Raw genomic sequence first — 24,471 nt, 5'->3', positions numbered from 1 at the left:
GTCAAATAAATTATTCCTATAACATGAGGTGGGCTTGCATGTGAAGAATTATGTTATGTAATGTTCTAGCAGTTTTCTGGTTTTATTCCCCTTTAATACTTAAACTGGCAGGGACTCCCTGCAGGATGTGATGATTAGAGACACATACAAGGGAACAGGTGCCACTCTGGGGTGCAAGGGCCATGACATGTGCCACACGAAGACATGCAGGGAGGCAATGCAGCTTGCAATGTGTATGGCTCACCCTCCCATGAATAAAGGCATGCCAGACCTTCTAACAACTTTGTGAATATTATTCCATCTGTGTGAATACCATGGACCTGCCTGGCTTTGAAGGGTCACAACACAATTGGCATAGTTGGCAAGATTCATTGCAGAATGGTTTGGAGTCACAGAAACAGCAGCCTGGTTAACTGAGGGGATGCAGTGGTGGCACCAACAACTAGCGCCCACCTGGGTGGTGTGCATCAGTACTGTGCAAGTGCAGCTCTTGGTGTCCACACACTGGCATCCAGTGCAGGCCTAAATTATCTGTCCTAACTCCAGGAGTGTGACCCAAAAAGACATCCTCTGCATCTAAAGGGCCATTTGGCCATGCCAACCTCCTAGGAAGAGGGAGGAAATATACTGCTAGCCCTGAGAGCTAGATGTGCATGTGACACAAGAAGGATTTGGATAGGATTTGTGGCAATGATCAGAATGGCCATGTCAGCCTTTGGGTTTCTGGTCCCAACTAAGGAAGGAGCAGAGGTACAGTACTCTTTGATTCAAGAGCGGTTGATTTCATTATATGCTGCCCTGTTGGCCAGAGGATGTAACAGGAACTTCCCCCATGACTGTTAGGACCACCTAGCCCATTGCAGGGTGGGCCTGGGACTGGATGGCCAAATCCCATAGTGGTATGGATAAGATCTCTACATTAGCTGAGTGGGGGGCTTATCTTCAGCAAAGGAGTACTCTGTCCACTAACCCTCTGTGGGCTGAGCTACAGGAAGTATTAGGTGCAGGTGTTTATGTAGATGAGAAATCTACAGTTACTGTCCCTATAGAAGAGATGGAAGTTAGCTCCTTCCAAGAGGGCTGGCACCTATTTCCTCAGATGCATGGCACATTGATGGGTCCAGCAGGGGCCAACCTGCTGTGTGGACCACTGTAGCAGTTCAACCAGAAACAGAGATGAACACCTTGACACTGGTGTGGGGAAGAGCAGCCAGTAGGCTGAACTCTGAGCCATTTGGCTCATGGAGGTCAGTGAGGCCCCATCCCTGACTATTTGCACAGATAGTTGGGCAGTGTACCAGGGGCTGACATTATGCATCTTTACATGGCATACAAATAAATGGGTGGTTATGCATAGACCACTGTGGGGACAGGCTTTGTGGCAGGACTTATGGGAGTTAGGCCACCAGAAAGAAATCACTGTATATCATGGGACTGGGCATGCCTCTCTTGCTTCCCCTGGAAATAATGAGGCTGATACTCTAGCCAAGATACGGTGGCTAGAAATGGTACCTGACAGTCCCTCAGGAAGAGAGGCAGCCCACTGGCTACACTGTCACCTTTTACATGCTGGGCAAAAGACCATGTGGTCCACTATCAAAATTTGGGGGTTACCTGTTATGTTGGCAGAGGCACAAGAAGGTTATGAGACCTGTGTTGTCTGTTAATGAGAGCATCCCAGAAGGCCTGTGGGAACTACTGGACAGGGAGTGCAGAGACTGGTATCAAAAGACCCAGTGGCAGGTGTATGTAGTTGGGCCCCTACTTAGTTAAGAGGGACATAAGTATGCTATCACAGGTGTGGACATGAACATAGGACTCTTAGCTGCTTACTCAATATAGCACTCAAATCAGAGAGCAGTGATTGCTGCACTGGAGTGGTTATGTACTGCTTATGGGTGACCCTTGATTCTTGAAAGTGATCAGGGGATGCAATTTACTGGGGCCTTGGTACAATGGTGGGTTCAGGACTTTCAGATTGACTGGAAATTCCATGTGGCCTATCATCCCCAAGCTGCTGGAATGACTGAATGGTACAATGGTCTCTTAAAGCAAGACATTTGAGCTGCAGCTGCCACCCCTATGCTGAGGAGTTGGAAAAATGCTAATGGAATGTCCTCCAGACTCTAAATGAGGGGGGCAGCCCTGGTGGAAGCACTGCTCCACTAAACTGCTGCTCCAATTCAGCTGCTGGTGCAGATTAAGGATGCCTTGCTGAAACCAGGCATGAGAAAGTGGGAATATTCTCTTACCTGCTCCAGATGGCCTGAAGTGAGGGCAAACATCCACTTGGACATGACCTCAAAAAATAAAAGCCCCCCACATGTGTTGGGTGGCTCTTGTTGCTCCTTGGGACTAAGGGGTGGAGAAAAACCTTACAAATAGTGCCCTGGGTGACTAGGACATGGTCCTCAGTCTTAATGGTGCCACATCCAGGGCCAGCAGACCATAAAATGCTTCCTCGTGGCATCTCTATGGTTTACCTATGGCCTATTGTGAGTTCTCACCTGTTATTGCAAATAGATGCTGAACCCTAGCTGAGGCACAAAGGGTCTGCTATTCACACCCAGGAATACCCCCTGTCTTATCAGCTGACCAGAAGATTGCTTGTGTATTGCCAGAGGGCCATGACTTGCCTTTAGTGGTGCCTATAACCACTCTTTTTGCCCTTAGTGGACTGGGTTCATACTTATGCCTCAGTAGCTGACCAGTCAATGTGCTAGGTCTGTATTGAACTTCTCCTAAGCAGGTTGGCCAGCCCCCATAGTGCATCTCTACTGCTTCTGTCTCAGATTGAACTTGGCTTCAGAACCAGTGGAACAGTGAACATCCTTTGTGGAATGCTACCTGAACAGACATTTATGCTAAGGTGTGGCAATGATATGCGTGGCCGGAGCCATTAAGTGGCTACTTCGTATGGGATGGTTTGGAGTGGCTTACAGCTGGGACCATGGAGCTGGTTTTGCATTTAGAACCCCCAAAAACAACCCCAGGTGGGCTGGATTCTTGACAGGTCTGTGTCATACCCATATTCTGGACATTGCTGGTTGGTTCAGGATGGTGCATGGACTGAAGTTCTTACTGGGACTCTGTGGTCAGGTGGCCCACATAAGTAGCCTTACCTGTATGGGAATTGAATTGGCCATTGTACCTAGGCATGGCCTGATTGCCTGTGTTTTGGCTGTGTGCTGTTAAGGCTTTACTGCTGCAGTGGCAGTGCGTCTGTCTTGCTTGCTTGTTGCTGTATTCTATACTGCTGTTGTGGGTTATGGGTGCAGGGCTCTGCCCTCCACACCAAGGGAACCTGGTGGAAGACATCCTCACATAGATTGTAAAGTGAAGAACCCAGAAAGGGTGGATTGTAGGGTAAGTGGTGACAGTGTGGCTTCCTCACCAGGTGTCTGGGTAACTAAGGGAAGCAGTGTTCCCACATCCTTGGAAGGCCCTGATAACGTGTTCTCATAGCCTCAAGACTGGTTCCAATAAGCTGTTCCCATAACATGAAGTCGACTTGCATGTGCAGAATTGTGTATATTATGTGATGTGATGTGATGTGATGTTATTGTGTTATGTTCTGGCAGTTTTCTGGATTTGTTCCCTTCTAGCACTTACACGATAGGGATTCCCTGCTGGCTGTGTTGATGAGAGACTCAAGCAAGAGGACAGGTGCCACACTGGGGAGAAAGGGCCACAACATGTGCCCTGCCGTGACATGCAAGGAGGCACACAGCTTGCAGTGTGTGTGGCTTACCCACCCGTGAATAAAGATGTGCCAGACATCCCAACAGCTCTGTGATTATTATTCCATCTGTGGGAATGCCCTGGACCTTCCTGGCCTTGAACAGCTGCAGCACAGAGTCCATGTGCGGGTCCTTTAAGAGGAACTGCTTGGGGCTCCAGCAGTTTCTCCCACCAACTCAAATCTGACTGGATTTTGCAGCCAGAAGTTGTGGGGACATATCTTCTTGGCACTGGAATCCTGGGTTGGGTAGACTGGTATGGGTCTGAGACTCCTCACTCCTGAAATATCCCTCTTAAATTTTTATCCATGTGGGTGTTGGACCATCCTGCTCCATGTCTGCACCCCTCCTCCTAGTCTGGATGAATGTGGTTTCTTTAATTCTATAGTTGTCAGACACCCATTCAACTTGATTTTGTAGTTGTCAGACTTCCATTCAGCTGAATTTCTGGCATTCCTGGGTGATGGTTGTTCTATATTTTAGTTGTATTTTTTATGTGGTTGTGTGAGGAGCGGAACAATGTTTGCCTAGACTGGCATCTTTGCCTGAAGCCCAGTCAATTTTTTAAAATTTATTCTGTTTGAAGAGATGTATTTTTTCATTAAATATTATAGAAATAATGTATTAAGTGATTTCATAAAATTGGCAGAAAATAAATCCTTCTTGAAGAAAATATGTCATATACACATACAGATAGAAAAAATAATTTTAAAATATCAACTCACACTGAGACTATGAAGAATTCTCTGTAAATGTAATGGTATAAAATTTAGTTACAACTTTAAAAAATAAATTATGTTGAGTTTACTGGTTTCTTCAGTACAGTGAGAAGAAGGAATGTAGGTATCAAATCATGGTTCTATATAAAAACTTCCTAATGAATTATATTTTAGGTAAATGCCAGATTGCGGAGTTCCTAATCTGTGTTACTAGATAAGGTTTTAAAACATACTTTAATGTCAACTACATGTAATGAACTACTGAATTGAGTTGATCACTTTGATGATTGCTCAAGTAAATACATAGAAAAGAAAATGCTTAAATTATTAAACAATTAAATTTACAAAGGGCTCAGTGAATAATTAGGATTTTTCCCTAAATTTGGAAGTATTTTGAAAGGCATTCAGTAGGTACTCGGCTGGTTCTGTTGACCTGATTGCCCATTTCTGTCACTTTTTCATGCTATTGTGATTGCTCTCCATATGGGAAAGTTTTCCTGACTAAAGATTTTGACTTCAGAGATTGATGGTAGGGTTTGCTCACTACATTTTCTTTAAAGCTCCCTAGGAGAATCAAATATGCAGCCAGGTTGATAGCCACTATTCCCTTGTATTTATTGGCTTTTAAAAAAATCTGTTTTTAGAGCTCAGAAATAGACTCAAGACTCTACAGTCAATTAATATTTGACAAAAGGGGAAGAAGCATAAAACGGAGTGAAAATATCCTCTTCAACAAATGGTGTTGAGAGATCTGGACAGCTACATGCAAAAAAAAAAAAAAAGAAAGAAACTCAATCACCAACTCACACCATACACAAAAATAAATTCAAGGTGGATAAAAGACTTAAATATAAGTCATGACATCACACAAATCCTAGAGGAAAACACCAGGAGGAAAATCTCAGACATTCCATGCAGCAACATTTTCACTGATATATCCCCGAAAGCAAGGAACATAAAGGAAAGAATAAACAAATGGGACCTCATCAAAATAAAAAGCTTCTGCATGGCTAAAGAAAACAGCATTAAAACAAACAGAGAACCAGCTATATGGGAAAACATATTGGCCAATGATACCTCAGATAAGGGTTTGATCTCCAAAGTACATAAAGAATGCACACAACTCCACTCCAGGAAGACAAACAACCCAATTAAAAAATGGGCAAAAGACTTGAACAGATACTTTTCCAAGGCGGACATGCAGGGGGCCCAGAGACATATGAAAAGATGCCCAGCATCACTAGCCATTAGAGAGATGCAAATTAAAACCACAATGTGATACCACCTCACACGGGTCAGAATGGCCATCAAAAACATCAACAAACAAATGTTGGAGAGGATGCGAAGAAAAGGGAACCCTAGTGCACTGTTGGTGGGAATTCAGGATGGTGCAGCCATTGTGGAAAACACTGTGGAATTTCCTCAGAAAACTAAAAATGGAACTGCCTTTTGACCCAGCAATTCCACTGCTGGGATTATATCCTAAGAGCCCTGAAATACCAATCCAAAAGAATTTATGCACCCCAATGTTCAGAGCAGCACAATTTACAATAGCCAAGTGCTGGAAGCCACCTAAATGCCCATCAGCAAATGAATGGATCAAGAAACTATGGTACATTTACACAATGGAATTCTATGCAGCAGACAGAAAGAAGAAACTCCTACCTTCTTTTGTGACAGCATGGATGGAACTGGAGGGCATTATGCTAAGTGAAATAAGCCGGTGGTGAGGGACAAATACCATATGATCTTGCCTTTAACTGAAACATAATCAACAAAAGAAAAAAGCAAACAAAATATAACCAGAGACATTGAAACTAAAAACAATCTAACAATAGCCAGAGTGGGGAGAGGGGGCAGTGGAGAGAAGGGTTTTCAGGAACAGTTACTATAAAGGTCACATGAACAAAATCAAGGAGAAGGGTGGAAGCAAGAGAGGGAAGTGGTTTCGGCTGGGGTGCAGGGGAGCTGGAAATGCAGACAACTGTAAATGAACAACAATAAAGTAATTTAAAATAAGAAAAGAAAGAAAAAAGAAGAGGAGGTATTTGAGCTATGCAGTCTTCAGCTTGGCTGATGGGGACAGATGAAATAATCAAGATTTTAGAATTTAATGGATAGAGAGGCTAAAGGACAAGTGTTTTTAGATTTCTAGCAATGAATGAAGCAGAAGTTGTAGAGGAAGCAAACAGAAAAGGCTCATTTGCTTCATGGCATGGAGTGTGAAAGTGTATCTCTGAATTAAAATAAATAGAGTTGCTCCCAGAGTTCATCAAAACCATGTTTACCTTTTGATATTCATATGTACATTCATAATGTACATCATACTTCATACATATTCATGTTAATGAAAAAGTGGAGCTGACGGCCACACCTGCAAAGGAAGACACAATCAGCAGCACATCTGGACATGTAAAGTGGTAGAGAGTTACCCACTGGTTTGGGCCCAGCATCCACCACTGGCTGCCTGGCTTTGACAAGTGCCACAGTAGTGGGGATAATTCACCACCAAATCATATTTACTTGTCAGAGAGCCTAGGCATTTAACAGAGATCCATGAACTTTAGTGATATTTACACAAAAATGAGAAAGGGACTTTACTTTGGCAATGGATAATTTAATTCATTATGTACAACCAAACTTTATAATAGGCATCAAATTGCTGCTATGGAAAATATTTCTTATTTTAAAGTTTTAAAATATTTACTGGTTGGTGGACTAATGGCATATGAAGCAATTGGGATTACCTGTGAAATCCCTTCCTTACTTAATAATTAAAACAGTTTGAAGCTTTAAGATTTGTATTATTTCAAGCACTCAGAAATTATCTTTTCAAGCATTCAAGAATGTTGAGAGCTGGTTCAAGGAAAAATAAGCCGACAAACTCATATTTACCAAGAACCAGGGTAACAGCTAAAACTTTAAAATGCCTATTTTGGAAAGACTCACAGAAGACATTTTGACAGTTGCCAGATTGGGGTGAGTGTGGTGCGAGGATGAGTGAATAAGGTGAAGGAATTATGAAGTGCAAATTGGTAGCTATAGAATAGGGAATACAGTCAATAATAGCAAAATAACTGTATATGGTGTCAGATGAGTATTGGCTTTATAGGGGTGATCACTTTATAAGTTACATAAGTGTCTAATCATGAGATTGTACACCTAAAACTAATACAAATTTTATGTTAATTGTAATTTAAAAATAAAAAATGAAATGCCCTCTTTAAAAAACATTCGGCTTCTCCAATTCAGCAGTCAGTTCTTTGGAGACAAAGATATTGCCCAGGATTGTATTGTAGTAGATATCTGGTCATAGTGGTCATAGTGAGCAGCTGGTAAGTGTTGGATGAGTGAGTTCATAGGCTAAGTCTTCTAAGATGATCACATCAACTGTCAAAGCTACACAGCTTCTAGTAAAATTGCTCAGAAATTAAATTGATCCATTAAAAAATGCAACCTTGACTCACTATATCACGAAGACAAGAAATATCTCATCAAAGGTCCCAACCTGTGGAGTCAGTAGGGAGCAAAGAGAGGGGATCTACATTCAGCACTGAGGGGAATGAGGTTCCAAAGATTCTGGGAGGGTTGTCATCATCCAGAGCCAGGGACTAGGTAGAACACAAGAGAGGACCAGGGAGCCATGGCTGTACTTCATAGAAGTAAATGATGACCTAAGGACTCATATCCAGACTTAAAGGAACTGAGGTCTCCTCATATCAAATGAATGCCCAAGAACAACTCAGGCAATAAGCTTGAAGATGTTTTTATAATCTTTTAGCTTCTAACCCAAATAAATGTAGATTAGGACATCACCAAGGCATAGGTATCTAACACACTGAATCTTTTATTTAGGATTACAAACTTTAAAGTAGACAAAATTTTTTGTTTGTTTTGCTTTTCCAGATTTGAGCTCTGTTGAGGTCTAGAGAGGTTTATGTTACTTACCTAAGCTAAATGGTTAAGATGTGACCTAGTGGCACTTGATAAAATGGGGAATGATGAATGATGAAAATGTAAAGCAAATGCCAGCTCTGTGGGTTCAGATTGTCTCCTCATAACACGAAGGGGACAAGAGATGCTTCCGGGGTCCCTCTCCTTGCCTCAGTACTCACAAATTCATGTTTTCAAGAATTCTCTGAGGCAAAGATGTGAACACTAGCTTATCAGCTTGGAAACAATTTGTTTTAATAAAAACTGTATCAAAATATTGACTTGTTATGATTTTCCCTCGTCCTAAGGGTATTTTCCACCCCCCGCCACCAAAATCCTTATAATTGGTAGAAGGTTTGTTCTTAGAAAGTCCTAAACCTTTAGCAAATACTTTAGCATGTAAATGAAAAGTAAGTAGAATGTTTAATTTCTTGTGAAAATGAAAGTATATTTGTTTTCTTGCTTTGTGCAGAAAGAGCCTGAAATTACAGGTTGTCATATTTGTTCTGTGCCCGTTTGGTGTGTTTCATATTATAACACAGAGAGTGTCTATCCTTTTAGTTGGTCTTAAACTGTCAAATTTTCCTTATCCTGTCCTGTACATTTTTATGCTTAGTCTTCCTAGTGTATTTGGAATAGTTGTGAGCTTTTTAAAACTGAGTCTTTCATACTTTTTAGATGTTTTTCCTTTAAAATCCATATTAGCCATAGGCTCAGTTTTCTTTTTTAATATAATTTGTATTTGATGATATGTTCCATTATCATTTAAACTCCTATAACCCTCCCCCACACAATCACAACACTGTTTTCCATGCCCATGAGTCCTTTTTCCTTTTTGCTTGATTCTTCCACCTCACCTCAAGCTGTCGGCCTGCTTTCTATCTATGAGTCTATCTATTTTGCTTGTTAGTTCAGTTTTTTCATTAAATTCCACATATGAGTGAAATCACATGGTGTTTGTCTTTCTCTAACTGGCTTATTTCACATAGCATAATTTGTTCCAGGTCCATCCACTGCCAGGACCATACTCAATGGGCAAAAACTGCAAGCATTCCCTTAAGATTGGGAACAAGACAGGGATGCCCACTTTCACCTCTCTCATTCAACAGAGTACTGGAACTCCTAGCCACAGCAATCATATAAAAAGAAAAAACAAAAGGCGTCCAAATTGGAAAGGAAGAAGTAAAACTGTCTTTATTAGCAGATGACATGATACAGGTAGAGAACTCCAAAGATTCCATCAAGAAACTACTAGAACTTCCCTGGCTGGTGTAGCTTAGTGGATTGAGTGTCAGCCTATGAACCAAAGGTCACTGGTTCAATTCCTAGTCAGGGCACATACCTTGGTTGGGAGCCCGGTCCCCAGTAAAGGTGCAAGACAGGCAACCACACATTGATGTTTCTCTCCTTCTCTTTCCCCCTTCCTTCCCCTCTGCCTAAAAATAAATAAACAAACAAACAAACAAATAAATAAATAAATATTAGAACTAATGAGTGAATTCAATAAAATAGCAGGATACAAAATTAATACCCAGAAATCAGTTGCATTTTTATCTGTCAATAATAAACTATCAGAAAGGAAATTTAAGAAAACAATTGCATTCACAATTGCTACAAAAAGAATACAATACCTAAGAATAAACCCAGGCAAGGCTGTAAAAGATCTGTACTCATAAAATTTATAAGACACTGAAGAAAAATAATTGAAGAAGATACAAATAAGTGGAAGTACATACCATGTTCACGGATGGTAAGAATCAACATTGTTAAAATTTCCATACTACCCAAAGCAATTTATAGATTCAACACAATTCCTATCAAGATTCCAATGATGTATTTCACAGAACTAGAACAAATATTTCAGTTTTAAATTATGGACTGGTTTATAACTGACAGCTCAGCACCTAGTGTATTACCTAGTCTGTAATTAGTTTTCCAGTTAAAAGGTGATACCTGAGCTCAGTCATAGTTCTACACAATCTTGTTAGACAGTTGAGATATTACTTCCTTGTTTCCACATCAAAATTGTCTTGTTTGTGAAAATTCTTCTTCTAATTTACAATTATATTTACTTTATGGGATGTAGCTTTTAGCTCATCTTTTTATTTGGTATTAATTATTTGGCTACTTTAACAATATAGAAAGAAATCACCCTGAACTAGATGCCCATAAAGGTGAAAACCATGATATAATATTTTACTGCTGTTTGACAAGAGAACCTTGGAGACACAGATGTCCCATCTAACCAGTTCTCTGTACAGAAAAGAAGGCAGAGAAATTTAACTTTTCACATTAGCAATGGCTTCTGCTGCAATCAATACTGCACATTGTAGCAAGTGAGAGAAAGTTCCACAGTAAACTATTTTCAACTGTCATTTTGAGTGAACAGGAGCAACACACAAGTACTAATCTGTCCACAGGCATGGAGGCAGCCTATTCTCCACCTTTTCAGTCCAACATGTGGGAAGGCTGAAATAGGTCTACTTGTGAGAGAACCAGGGGAGGGCTATGAGCAAGACAGTTTGGCCTAATAGGAGCATGACAATGACAAGAAGAGGGATTCAGACAACAGGATATTGCTTCCCAGGCCTATCCTGCTATGCCACATTAGAGAAGAGAACTTTGAAAAAGGAGAGATGGCTGGACTTCTGCAGCGAGGAGATCCAGGCTCCTTGGAAGAACAGAATCAGGTTTAAGTGTGGAAATGAAGACAGGCCAAGCTTCTGGTTTCCTTGTGTAAATAGCTCAGCCAGACTTTGTACATGACCATGCACACAAACACAAATACATATATATCCACACTGAGGTAGGGAGAGGGGGAGTGGGAGAAAGTGAGAAAATGAGAGAGAGAGAGAATGATGAGGCTTCTCTCAAGGGAGGGAGAAGGTAGAACTAACTTCTTTTGATATGTGGAAAAATAACCCTTGTGTCTTCCTTCTTTCAACCCATTTTAAAACTTTACCTTGGGGTGGAATGAGGACTTTACACCTAGAGGTGTACTGAGGAAAAGGGCATATAAAGGGTCAGGTGACTTCAGTTTTCTTCCCGCAGACACAGTGAGTTCTGTTCCACTTTCAGTGGAAAGCAATTTTGAGAACAAAATAGCTGTATGCTCACTTTGCTGCCCCATCTCCTTTGTACTTTTATAATGCCATGGACTTTTTTGCCAACCCTGCAGAACCTGAGGACCCTTCCGCAGAACAATGCTTCTAAATACATAGAATACAAAGGATTGATTAGAGAGGAATCTATTGTATTGAAATAAACTTCTACTAAAGGATCATTTGCAGGGATTCTCTGGGGTCTATGTGAAAAATCAGTGTTCCATGAAGCTACATGAATGTTTTTTGTAGAAAGTAGGTGGCCCACTCAAGTTCAGGTAATTTGAAAACTACTTAATAAATGTTATTTCCAAAGCTCAAGCAGTATGTAGGGAAACCATGGAGAATCTGCAGAATCATAAAGTACATGGTTTAGCAGAGGTAAAGAGAGGAGGGGAGAAGTGGTTGTGAGAAAACCTGGAGAATAGCTACTCATCTTGGGAAAGGTCCCCACAGTGACCTTTCTTGGAGGGGATCAGGAGCACAGGTACCCTTCTTCTCTGTGTCCCCAGATGGGGTTCCTCAGATGCTGTATGTTAAACTGATACACACACACATGTATATATGTCAATTTACATTTCAATAATTCTCTGTTCAGAGTCAGAGATTCCTTCAGCTCCCACTTGGCCATTGTCATGTGTCCTGTGTCCTATTAACCACGAGAATTACTGAAAGGTGGCATAGGAAAATGAATAAATTACTGTGCACAGATGTCATTGGCAAAATGTTCATTTACCACAAGTTAGTCTTTATTTGTGTTGACAAATATGTAAAAACACTTTAAACCATCTTAGGCATTAGAGTAATTGACTGCTTCTCCTTTTGTTAGGATATTTTTGTGATAGATTTAAAAAACACATACTGGTAGTGTTTTAGGTTAGCCTACTGAAGATGTCATCTTTCTCAGCTGAAGGGGAACTCCTACCCAAGATTCATCTTGAGAAATAGCTAAATTCAACTAGTGGTTATTATTTTCATTTTACAAATTACACACAAGTATTTAAAAGGGGAAAGGAGAATGATTTTTTCACCCCATACAAACTCATTAAAAATGTCATGCCCAATGTTCAGGATTTGTTTTTCTTTGTAATGCTGGAGGATTGGGGAGAGTCTGCCCTGGCATGCTAGTGGTCCAGGCAGAGAGGCAGGTGGCCTGTAGTTTTGGTCATTTGTTCTGAGAACTCAGTCTGCACTGCTGTGAGATGATTTGCACATGGGTGTACCGGGAGTTCCCAGAACTCCATCCCAGGTGTTCCCTTCCTGTTTCCACTGCTGGCTGGCTGACTGCATTTGGGTGTATGTCTCATGTGTCATAATGTTCTGTTCTAAAATATAGTTAAAAGTGAGATTATATGGTATTTGTCTTTCACCACCTGGCTTATTTCACTTAGTATAATGCTCTCCATTTTCAACCACGCCGTTGTAAGAAAGAAAGAGCTCCTTCTTTCTTTCTGTTGTGTAGAATTCCATTGAGTAAATGTACCAAAGTTTCTTGATCCATTCATTTACTGATGGGCACTTGGGTTGCTCCCAGCATTTGGCTATTGTAAATTGTGCTGCTATGAACATTGGGGTGCATAGGTCCTTTTGTATTGTTGTTTCAGGGTTCTTAGGAAATAATCATAGCAGTGGAATTGCCAGGTTGAAAGGCAATTTCATTTTTAGTGTTCTGAGAAAATTCCGTACTGTTTTCCATAATGGTTGCACCAGTCTGCAATCCCACCAACAGTGCACTAGGGTTCCTTTTTCTCCACAACCTCTCCAACATTTGTTGCTTGTTGCTTTGTTTTTGATGGCCCTTTTGACTAGTGTGAAGTGGTATTTCACTGTGGTTTCAATGTGCATCTCTCTGATGGCTTGTGACACTGAGCATCTTTTCATATGTCTCTGGATCCTCTGTATGTCCTCCTTGGAGAAGTGTCTGTTCAATCCTTTGCCCATTTTTCAATTGGGTTGCTTGTCTTCTTAGAGTAGACTCATGTGAGTTCTTTATGTATTTTGGAGATCAAACTTTTGTCTGAGGTATCACTGGCAAATATATGTTCCCATACATTTGGTTCTCTTTTTTTTAATGCTGTTTTCTTTAGCCATGCAGAAATTTTTTATTTTGATGAGACCTCATTTTTTTAATTCTTTACTTTATGTCCCTTGCTCTAGGGGACTCATCAGTGAAAATATTGCTGTGTGGAGTATCTGATTAACAAAACAAACAAGCAGGCAAAAGATAACCAAAGATTTTGACATTGGGAATAAGTTGACAGTAACCAGAAGGGAGAGGGGAGGGTATAATGGGCAAAAAGGTTAAATGGTTTACATGAACAACTATAAAGGACACATGAGAAATAACTAGAGGGGATAGAAACAGGGGACTGAAGTGGGGAAGGCTGGGGAGGTGAGTTGGGGTGGGGAGAAAAGGTAGAAAACTGTACTTGAACAACAATAAAAATCAAAAGTATTTAAAAAATAAAATACAGCAAAGTTCATGAAGTTTTGCTTTCTTAAAAGCAAACTTGATGCCTACATCTGAAATTCTGAGCTTCTCTCCACAGGGTTTTTTTCCCTTTGTTTTGGTTTGAAAGTACAGAGCAGTTCTCCAGAAGTGGTCTCCAGAAACCAAGATGGGGCCATAAGTTCTCTTTCATACTGGGTTTCCTAAGTACCCAATTGCTACCATAGGTGTTTTCTGGGCTTATTTTCTGTTCCTGGAAATCCTAACGTAGTAGTTGACTTGATGATGTTTTATTTTATTTTCATTCTTTTTTTTTCAAGCAGAATAATATTTTATTTGAATTTTAATATTTTAAAATGAATTCTCTTTGGGTAAATGAAAGAGAAGAGAGGAACAAGTAAATATGTCTGCTAGTGTTTTGATCTGAAAAGCTTTAAAATGTTCTGTTTATTAACACAGGGGAGAATGGTTTGTGTAAGATTAACATTGTAACCACATAACTGGTCACTCCTGTAGAGTGTCTGCATGGAGGAAGGCTACCAGGTGCCCATCAATTAGCAATACTTCCCCAACCACAAGCAAATTGTTGTGAAAACCATACGCAGTAAGTCTTTCAAATAAATTTGTTACAAGCTATTGAGCTCCAGCCTCACCCACTGACGTTACAATATTAGACCGCCCTCTAACTAGTATTTATTTTCTTAGGCATTCCTTACTTGTGCAGCTGTGCCATGCCGGCCTTTGATTTTAAATGACCCCACTAGGATGAGTGTTTATGGTCCCTGAAGGTCAGAAGGTGTTCAGGGTGATGTATGGGCTGTGTCCCACCTGAATACCAAAATCCAGGGCTTCTGGTATCCCTTACATTCCTTGATCTTCAAGTCTGGAATCTGCTGATTTTTTCCAGATAATGGAAAACCACAAAGATACTCTCAGAAAGGGGATAAGGTGTAAGGGGTAGAAAGACTCACCCTCAGGCCAATGTTCCCCAGACTACCTGGTTTTCTTACTTTGGTGAACTTGGGTGGCAAAGGTACATTTTAGCTTATTTCAGCTCACCTTTGAAATCCGAGTTATAATTGAGTTTACTGGCACTGGCTTCTTATAATTCATGTTTTTTCAATGTATGTATTTGAAATCTTAAGATATCCAGTGGACTATTGACCCATTGGAATGAGTCTTTCATCTATAGCAATCTACTTTCAGTATGGTCTCTGAAGACACAGCACCTTGAAGACCTGCCCATTATGGATAGGTATCTTCAGTGTAGGCTGTAAATATCAACTAAGGTAGGAAAGTCAAATGATGATGCAACATAGTGTGTATTTCTGAACTCTTGGTTGCCTTTTGGAAATAAAGAAAAGAGACCATTCTGCCTATCAGAACAATGTCCAGAGGCCATGCCTGTCTCTGAACAATGTGGTCAGTAGCAAGTCTTTAAGAAAACAATTGTACCCAAAATTCTGTGGACAAATAATGCCTTCCAATACTTTGAAGAAAACTTCACCCTTGTAAAATAAATTATATACTTAAGGCATCTAAGATTTCTCTTGAATTTTTAATCAATAATACTTTAACTTATTCTTTCTTTTTTATTGGTTTTATTTTTTTATTTAATTCTTATTCAAGTACAGTTTTCTGTTTTATATTCCCTGCCCTGCCCCCCCCAGTGCTCCCCACCTCTCTCCCATTTCCGCCCCCCACCCTAATCATTGTCCATGTGTCCTAACTTATTCTTTCAAAGGCAATATTTAGGTGGCTTTTCATACTTTGCTTCTTTTCATCTCCATACAATCTTATGAAAAGTGATATTTCTCTTATTTTATATAAAGGAAATGAAAACTGGACTAACAAAGTAGAGGTCCCAGTGCTGTTCAGGGGCAGAACTTACACAAAAAGCAGATTTGGTCTAGTTCAGAGCTGCTGCTTGGGCATGAGACACCAATGCCTCATTTTGTATATGAATAAAATAGTTTGATTTTATTCTTTATTATTTTTGTATTGTTATTCAAGTATAGTTGTCCCCATTTTCCCACCACCACTTATCCCTGCCTTATCCATCCTCACTTCCCACCCTCAATCCTTCCCCTCTTTGGCTTTGTCCATGGGTCCCTTATACATGCTCCTTAATGACCCTTTCCCTTCTTTCCCCCATTATCCCTCTCCCCCTTCATCTTAATGTGAAAGACACAACTGTCCTACAATGAAATAAGAAATGCTTTAGGCCTGTGACTTCACAAGTACTGAGTACTCCAGTGCCATCTTTCAGTTCTGATATTGCTTATAGAGCAGAATCAGTGAAATTCCAGCTCTACACATCTATGTTTATTTCTTGTTTGGAGATATAAGAGCACATACAAGTTACTTCATAGCAGTCCATGCTATTTTCACTCAGTGGTAAAATTCAGTTGCCTAGTTCCATCTGAGACTGTCTTCAGCACTGGATGATAAAGATGTTGGCTGAGCGAAAAGACACAGTGAAGTGAAACAGCTACAATGTTTGATCTAAAGCATGAAGATGGCTGTCTTTGAATGTAAGTTTTTATGTGGAAGAGGACTTCAGCATGTCCAGAGTTGCCCCTGTGGTGCCAGGCTCTGGGGTGCCTGCTGTGTCCTATCAGTCTAGAGAGGCTCAGCAGGAGAAAGGATGAGAGAAGCTGGTCTCAGCCCTTTGAATATCTTCAGTGAATAGGCTGAGCTATAAATAACCAAATATTTAAACTCACCGCTAAGAGTCCACTCATACATACCTGGCCTGTTCCACTCTCAGAGATAAAAGGGTAGCTGCTTGCCCAGCCATTCTCTCTTCTTCGCTCACTTTCTCCTCCTGGGGCCCTTTATCTGCAAAATCTCTGAAACAAAATTTCAGCCTGAACATAGAAAGAGAAACAATGGGGGATCACATGATGCAGAAGAACAATGGTGGGTTTTCCTGAGGCCCATTCCACATGAAAGGGGAAACTAATGTGCTATCACTGGGTGAACAAAATGTTGGGGGGCAAAGTAATGAGAAATGTGCCTATTCAGCTCCATTGAGTGATCTGAGCAATAACTTTTAAGCATATGGCTATGTCTTCTTTGAATGAAATTCATAGAAGGTCAGAAAGAAGTGCTGCTGTCCTGCTCCTTCCCTGAAGAAAGGATGTATATTTCTCTCTCTAAAAGGTGGTTAATTTTAAAACTTAGTTTTGTTTGCAGGTGGCTGATTTTGAGATTAGTTCACATTTTTTATCCTTTACTCCAAGGCCTGGTCTTCTGGGGCCTCTGAAACCTGATGCTGTGCTTCCACATTGCTAGGGAAGCTATAGCTTCAGAAGTAACTCATGGCATTGTTTGTGATTATCTGTGAAGGTACAGAACACATGGCTATTTTAGTCCAGGAAGCCAAAGTCTGGGAAATATTTGCTACATACTAAAAGCAAGTTAATCATGTTACTACATAAAAAACTACTAAAATCAATGAAATATAAATACAGGTAAAGCTAAGAATGAAATACAGTTCCATGTCCTGAGCCTAAGCTGCCAAGACCAGTGTCCTGAGAAGGACAGATTGGAGCTTGTCTGTGTAGCATCTTCTGGGGTATGTTCAGTGGGTTTTAAGTCATTCCAAGTGGAGGAGCAAATAGTGAGGGAATCTTGGAGGGGTGCAGAAAATGGGTGGAGGAGAGCATGTCATGATTATAACTTCATTTCTAAACTCTTTTTGGGTCAAGAGCAGGCTGAAGAGGATGGGATCACAGCCTGTGTTGATGACATTAGGAGAGCCCAAGACAAAGACAATGGTAACTGAAAAAAACCTGGGGGTCACAGCATCAAAGAAAGTTAATGGAATTAACACATTTTTAGGAAGGAAAATTGAGAGACATGATGCTGGTTTGGATATGGGGATGAGGGAGAAGGAGGTGCCAAGACTGACTCCTGGGTCTTTGCCTAGAGAACCACTGCCAGTGGGATCACTTACAATAACTCACACTGGCAGAACAATGCTGGATGATAGTTCCATGAAGTTTGTGTTGAATTTCAAGTTATTCTGCAGTTTCCTGATCACCTGAAAAAGGAGAGGGCTGAGCTGCTGGTGGAGTTTGGGGCATTGGTAGAGAAAGAAGTGGAGAGGGCCTACAAAGTGTTTTAAGAACTTCAGATTTAACATCCAGGTGGAAGATGACAAACTTGGAAACAGCTCAGTGAAGGAACAGTCAGAGAGAGGGGAGAAAAACCAGTCATCATATCATGGAAAAAGGAAGGAGCTCCAGGTGCTGTGAAACATGCTGACAGGGCTATTGAGTTCAGCCACACAATGCTTATTGGTAGCTTTCGTAAGAATCATTTTGGTATAGCAAGGAGGGCAGGTGTAAAATGGAGTAGGTGGAAAATTTAGAGGGAGCTAAGGAGTAAGGACAACAAATATAGAGTGATCTTAAAGAGCTTGGCTGTGAAAGGGAAGGGGACCGTGGAGGGACACACAACAAGAGCTAGGATGAGAACCAGAAGACAGTATGTCTATGAAAAGAAGGTCTGGGGAGGTTGTGGGCACAGATACACTTTGAGACAGGTGCATGGTGGCCTGAACCTGGACAAGAAGTGGCTTCCTGAGTGACAGGAGGAAAGGAATGTGTGCAGAAGGCAACGGGTTTATCCACTAGTATCTGGAGATAGTTGAATTCCCTTTATGGTGGCTCCAACTTGTCTTTGTAAAGTAGGAACCAAGTGACTATTGCTAATAAGATAATGGAGGAGCGAGAGGAAAGGAGTGTGAATAGGAAGGCCCTTTACTCAAGATAGCAAACCACTGTAATCTCTGTTTCAGAATCTTGTCTACATTGATTTAAAAATTGTTCCTTAGCACCTGTAGCTATGAAGTTAAGTGGTACAAGGTGCTGTGTCAGTTAGAGCTGCCATCACAAAATAACACAGATGAGGTAGGTGGCTTATTCAGACGAGAAATGCATTTCCCACAGTTTTGGTGCCAGAGGTTAAAGGTCAAGATGTTGGCAGGTTTGGTTCCTCCAAAGGCCTCCATCTTTGGCTTGCTAACAGTCTTCTTGTCCCTATATCCCAACGTGGACATTTTTCTGGGGGTGTCCACCCTTGGGGTCTCCGCCTCTACCTATCACAGCATCAGTCCTATTGCATCAGGGTCCCACTGTTATGAGTTCATGCAACCTTGATTAGCTCTTTATAGGCTGGAGCTTCAAATTCAGTCACACTAGGGGTTGCATGTAAATGTAAATTTGGGGAGGATCACAGTTCAGTCTATAACAGTTAGATAACAATATTTTTTTCTTTTTAGAAAGTGGCAATGTATAACTTGCAATGTTTCATTTTCTTTAAAGGTTTCAGGTGAGTCTTTGCTTTTTAATTTTTTGTTTTATTTTTTGATTTATGTTTTTATTGTTGTTCAAGTATATTTGTCTTCATTTTCACCCCACCATGACCCACGCCCAATCCATCCTAGCCTCCTACACTCGAACCCACCCCCTTTGACTTTGTACATATGTCCTTCACATATGTTCCTTGATGGCCCCCCATTATCCCCTATTATCCCTCTCCCTTCTCTCTGATTACTGTCACATTGTTCTTATTTCAATGTCTCTGGGTGTATTTTGCTTGCTTGTTTGTTTTGTTGATTAGGTTCCACTTACAGGTGAGATCATATGCTATTTTTCTTCACCACCTGGCTTGTTTCACTTAGCATAATGCTCTCCAGTTCCATCCATGCTGTCATGAAGGACAGGAGCTGGTTCTTTCTTTTGGCTCCTAGTGTTCCATTGTGTAATGTACCATAGTTTTGTTTTTGTTTTTTTTAGTTTTTAAATTGATGTTCAAATGCAGTTGTCGCCATTTTCCCACCACCACTTTCCCCCACTTTGCCCACCTCCACCTCCCACCCTCAATCCCACCCCCCTTTGTCTTTGCCCATGAGTCCCTCATTCATATTCATTTACATCTCTTTTCCTTCTTTCCCACATCATTTCCCTCTTCCCTCCCCTCTGGTTATTCCCTTCCCCTTAGGTTTGTTGTCAATTTCAATGCCTCTGATTATATTTTGTTTGCTCTTTTTCTTTTGTTGATTAGGTTCCAGTTAAAGGTGAGATCCTACAGTGTTTGTCTTTCACTGTCTGGCTTACTTCACTTAGCATAATACTTTCCAGTTCCATCCATGCTGATGCAAAAAGTAGGAGCTCCTTCTTTCTCTCTGGTACGTAGTATTCCATGGTGTAAATATACCAGGATAATTTATTGATCCACCCATTTACCAATGGGCATCTAGGCTGCTTCCAGAACTTGGCTATTGTAAATTGTGCTGCTCTGAACATTGGGGTGCATAGGTTCTTTTGAAGTAGTGTTTCAGGATTCTTAGAGTATAAACCCAGCAGTGAAATTGCTGGGTCAAAAGGCAATTCCATTTTTAGTTTTCTGAGGAAATTCCATACTGTTTTTCATAGTAACTGCACCAGTCTGCTTTCCCACCAACACTGCACCAGGGTTCCCTCCCCAACATTCGTTTGTTGCTTTGTTTTTGATGGCCATTTTGACTGGTGTGAAGTAGTATCTCATTGTGGTTTTAATTTGCATTTCTCTAATGAGTAGTGATACTGAGCATCCTTTCATGTCTCTGGGCCCTCTGTATGACCTCCTTGGAGAAGTGTCTGTTCAAGTCTTTTGACCATTTTTTAATTGGATTGTTTGTCTTCCTGGTGTGGAGTCATGTGAGTTCTTCACATATTTTGGAGATCAAATCCTTGTCCAAAATATCATTGGCAAATATATTTTCCCATACAGTTGGTTCCCTTTTCATTTGCTAATGTTTTCTTTAGCCATGCAGAAGTTTTTTATTTTGATGAAGTTTCATTTGTTTATTTTTTCCTGTGTGTCCCTTGCTCTAGGGGACATATCAGTGAAAATATTACTGTGTGCAATATCTGTGATGTTCTTGCCTATGTTCTCCTCTAGCACTTTTATGGTGTCACAACTTTGAGTCTTTTATCCACGTTGAATTTATTTTTGTGTATAGTTTTTTAAAAACTTTAAAATAGTTTTATTACTGTTTTTATCTACTTTTTTATAGTTCAATGTGCTCTTTTCAATTTACTTACAAATTTATTTTTTCTCAGCCATTATTATATCAAATACTTCACAGAATATTTCCATACTTTATCTTAGTCCCAAAAGAATTCTGTGTGAAAGACAATTCTTTTTCAAGTAGACCCAGGGATATGTCATTGCTTTTTCTCCTTCTTTGTTAATTTTTTTGAGTATATTTGCACTAAAACACTTTTCAAAAAAATGGGACTAAAATTTTTTACAGCAACCAGTCTTGATGTAAAAACAGGTTAAAAGGAGAAATGGATATTAATACTTTTTACTGTAGAAGTAAGATAGTCTTACCATTACTTTTCTGAGAAAAGTTTCAAAATATTTACTTTCCTTAGAAGATACCAACAAAGTGAATTGAATAAGTCCTTTTTTAAAACATAACAGTAACATATTTTTTATTTGTGTTATGCACTTTATTTTTATAATAAAGTAAGCTAAATAAAAGAAAATGTTAAGAAAATCATAAGATAAAATACATTTATAGTACTGTATGCACTTTTAAACTTTTTTATTGTTGTTCAAGTACAGTTATTTCCATTTTTTTTCTGCACCACTTCCTACCACCCCAGCCTTCCCCATTTCCCACTCTTTTTTAAAAGATTTTATTTATTTATCTTTAGAAGGAAAGGGAAGGAGAGAAGGAGAGAAATATCAGCGTATGGTTGCTTCTCATGTGTCCCCTGCTGGGAACTGGCCTGCAACCCAGGCATGTGCCCTGACTGGGAATCTAACCACAATTGTGTGGTTCACAGGCCTGTGCTCAATCCACTGAGCTACACCAGCCAGGGCCCATTTCCTACTCTTGATCCTATATGTCTTTGGTTTTGTTCATGGGTCTTAAATAAATCTTTTTTTTAAAAGTTAGAGTTGATATTTTCCCCATGTCTTCCTTTGTTAAGTTTATCATATTACTGTGACATTCTTTATGAATATATAACCCATTGTATGCTTTCACAGATATTTGTATTCAGAGATAAATATCTGACATTACTTCAGATCAGGTGTGTCTATGAATTACAAATACCTGAAAAACAGGTAAAACAGGATAGGAAAATTTTCATTTCCTTATATAAACTGACCCAGAGAAAGGGAATCTAAAACTGTGAGGTGCAATGGTAGCCATTGGGAGTCCAGGATTTTTCCAAGTTTCTTCCTTGATAAAAATCTGTTTTTCCCTCACAGTTTAAGGTGGCTGCAAGAACCCCAGCAATTTCATCTGAGTTCTGATTAAATGAATTGAATGAAGAAGTATAGAATGCTATATTCTCTCTTATTAAGAAATATTTCTAGAAATTCCACCCACTTCCACTTATATATCATTGGCCAGAATTTGTAGATAGCTTCCTGGGAGCCTGGAGAGTATGACCCATTAGGGAGTTACAGTGCTGTCCAGAATAAGGTCAGAGCTCTGATACTAAAGAGGAAAATGGGAAGAATAGATGCCAATGGCTACAAACACTGACAGTTCCTTTGTACACCATGCACAAGCAGTGGCTGCTATTAGGGCATGAAATTAGGGATTGTGGACCCCCTTACATGGGAGGGACATAGGCTTATGCTACAGAACAACAATAATTATTAGTAGTAAGTTCAGAGAGCACACAGCGGTTTATAAAGCATTTTCATAGTGATTATTTCATTTAGTCCTTATAATGATGCTCTGAGTTTAGCATTAGCCCAGTGACCTACATACTTGTAATTATTTTGTAAATTGTCCAAAATAATATAACCCCTATATAAGTGAGTCTCATATTCAGGACAAAAGTTCAATATCTGTGTGCTGTCTTCCCAACCTGGATGCCCTGGCAGTCGTAATTGTGCCTGAGCACTCTGCTCAGCTGTCTCAAAGGTACCTGGGGCTTCCTTGACCCTTCTCTTTGACTTGCCCTCTTGTTTTCATCCTTCACAATATTGTCATGATTCTTCATTCACATGGCTGGCAACTGTCCATTCTTTCTGTCCATGACTACCACTACCACCTCATTCTGGATTGTTGAGATAGCTTCAAGTTCTACAGGTTTTTAATGCTATTTTCAACCACTTTCCAAAATGTAGGTCTGGCACATCACTCACTCCTTACAATCCCTCTCTGGTTCCTCCTGCCTTCAGGGTCAAGACTACTTCTGCAGCAAACTGGACCCTTCACAACTGGATCTCATTGACCTTTAGCCTTATATCTTATGGGCATTTTTTTCACATTCTTGGGTTTCCAACAAGTGTGAGTGTGTTTCATTTTCCTGACTTTTACTTCTGTACTTTCACCCTTGCTCCTTCTTGCTCTGACTGGCCCTTCTTCATCTTCTAGAACCCAGGCTGGACCTTCCTCCAAAGCCTGGCTGGTGTCCAGCTAAAGTTTGTTTTTTGTCCCCTGTCCATGTCCCTAGGTACACAGTTGAACTTTGAGGGTGATACATTTACCACATCTTTTTATTTTTGATACTTTGGCATACAGGGACTTGCGAAACATACAGGGACTGTGTCTCCAGGGTGAGCCAGCCCCAGAGTCAGAGCAGAGTGGTCTGTGAGCACACTGTTTATATACAACCTAACTAGTCAAAGCCTGTACCCCAGCACCTGCTTTACTGGACTCACACACTTTGGGTACCACCCCTTCCCTAATTACCTATGGCCAGGTCAGATAACTTGGGATAGCACTATGCCCCCAGACCCATTAAAATCACTCACACTGGCCAGTCCTAAGCCTGCTCACCTGCTTCATCCACAGACATGACAATGAATGTGCTTGCATACATTTCCCCCCTGACCTCAGCCTCCTGACTGACCCTGGTACTTCCCATGTGGCCCTCGTGGCACAGCTCCCTTCTCCTAGGAACCATGAGTAAAAATTGTCTTTTCCATGGAAGTTGTCTCCTGATATGTTGGCCTTACCATTCCCAGAGAGTAATAAAACCCATGTTTTAAAGCAAGGGAGAGGGCTTTGCCTCATTCATTGTAACCTGTGCCCATGTAGTGCTTGAGATGGAGTGGTGCTTAGTATGTGCTTTATTAGGGAATGGCTGAAACAAAGGTAGGAGGGAGTGACTGCTTCAGTTTGGAAGAACCCAGGCAGGATTCCTTAGGGATGTCACTAAATGGTGCTTAGAGGAAGAGCAGGATTCACTAGGTGCAGGTTGGTAGGCAGGGCATTCCAGTGGGTTCAGAGCTGTCTCCTCTACCTGTGAGATTCAGCACTTTCCTCTTCTCCCAGCTTTCCATATATCCTTGACACCTCAGTTTCTACTCACCTTTGCAGGGATCTCCCCTTGCCCCTGGAATCATGGAAAAGTGCCTGATTATCTATTTTTCATGGCATCTCATAATTCTCACCTTAGTACTAGGAACACCTTCTGATTTTATATATACTGGTGAAGTTTGATCACTGTCTGCGTCCCTTCGTAGACTGTCAGGTCTGCAAGAGAAAGGCTCTGTTT

This window comes from Sturnira hondurensis, unplaced genomic scaffold (genome assembly GCF_014824575.4).
Source record: "Sturnira hondurensis isolate 20B ecotype Veracruz unplaced genomic scaffold, ASM1482457v3 Scaffold0022910, whole genome shotgun sequence".
NCBI lineage: Eukaryota > Metazoa > Chordata > Mammalia > Chiroptera > Phyllostomidae > Sturnira > Sturnira hondurensis.
Note: the sequence above shows the minus strand (reverse complement) of the source record.